This window comes from Elephantulus edwardii, unplaced genomic scaffold, assembly GCF_000299155.1.
Source record: "Elephantulus edwardii isolate Elephantulus edwardi_28Jun2011 unplaced genomic scaffold, EleEdw1.0 scaffold00017, whole genome shotgun sequence".
Taxonomy (NCBI): Eukaryota; Metazoa; Chordata; class Mammalia; order Macroscelidea; family Macroscelididae; genus Elephantulus; species Elephantulus edwardii.
The window spans coordinates 13116507-13118198 of record NW_006399767.1 but is presented as its reverse complement, the minus strand read 5'-3'; positions in this window follow the sequence as shown (position 1 = coordinate 13118198).

Genomic DNA, 1692 nt, shown 5'->3' with positions numbered 1-1692 from the left:
TGAATTTGTTCTTCAGTTCCTTGAGCTTAAGAAATGCTGAACGAGTTTGGCCCTTTTGATTTTCTGACTCCAACTCCTTGCACATTTCATTGAAATATTTTACTTTGTCATCCTACGCTGCCTTTCGAATTCTATTCAGCTCTTTAGAATCTTGAATTCTTCCTTCACCTTTGGCTTCTCTGTGCTCCAGTGCAATATTCAGAGTCTCTTCTGACATCCCTTTTGGTCTTTTCTTCCTCTTCTGTTTTTGCAATGACTGTTTGCACTCTTCCTGGATGATACCCTTGATATCCTCCTACTACTCATCTGGTCTTCACTTATTAGTGTTCAAGGCCTCAAACCTGTTCCTGAGATGGTTCTGAAATTCAGGTGGGATAGACTCAAAGTCATCTTTTGGTTCCCGTAGATTTGATTTAATTTTCCTCAGCTTAGCTTGAATTTGCATATGAGTAGTTTGTAAAAATGAATGAATGGAAATCCAACTTCTCTATAAACTTTCATTGAAATCTCAATTAAAATTAAAAAATATTCCAAAAATATGGATGGCAACTCAATATCAAGAAAGCAAATTTTTTTTCACATTCAACTGATAGACAATATCGTTATAGATGGAGAAAATCCACAATCAACACACTTGGAATCAGCAGTCAGGACATCAGGAGATGTATTGCTTTAAGAAAGTCTTCAGGTATGCAGGCAAGAACCTCTCCAAATTACTGAGGAGCAAGGATGTCAGTTTGAGGACCAAAGTGTGCCTGATTTAGACCATGGTCTTTTCACTTGCTATGCATCTTAGAGTTGGACAAGGTTGACAGAAAGATTGATGTCTTGAGCTGTGGTGTTGGAGAAGAGCACTGAATATCCCATGAGCAGTCAAAAGAACAAACCGATATGTCTTGGAGAATGTACAACCAGAGTGCTCCTTGGAGGCAAAGATGACAAAGCTTCGTCTCACATACTTCAAGCATGTTGCTAGGAAAGGCCATTCATTGGAAAAGGACATCATGCTTGGAAAGGTGGAGGTTCAGCAAAGAAGAGGAAGACCCTCAACCAGGTGGATGGGTACAGTGACTGCTGCAAAAGGCTCAGGTGTGCCAGAGATAATGGGAATGGCATAGGATAGGAGTGGGTTCAGATCTACTGTTCATATGGTTGTTATGAGTAACACTCAAGGGCACCTAACAATGACAACAGCTCATCAGTTAAGCAAAAATTAGGTCTTTCGTTTAAGTATGATAACATGCAAATCACTATGCTTTGAACTGTTTCATGTTAAATAAACACATTTGAGATGCACCAATTGTTAAACTCATTTGAGAATTCAATGATTTAGGACTGAAATGTTCGCAAAACAATATACAGAGCTAATAGAGAATATGGCAGCTATTCTTTTTATAAATTTCACCATTAGCTTTGTATCCTTGAAATCTATTTTGGCTATAAAGAGGCTTGTTTACCACTGAGGAATTTTCAACATGAATTTTCCAATGATCCACTGTAGACAATCACTTGACCCTGATTTAATCAATAATTTTCATCACTGAAGAAGAATTGTTCCACAAAGCAGGACTTGTATTTTTGTGATTTATGGGGTCTGTAGAAGCAACAATTTAAGTTTCTAAATGAGTTTCACTTTCTACACCATTATGGACTTTTTTTTTTACTCCAGTAAGTTATAGATGCAGAATTTGA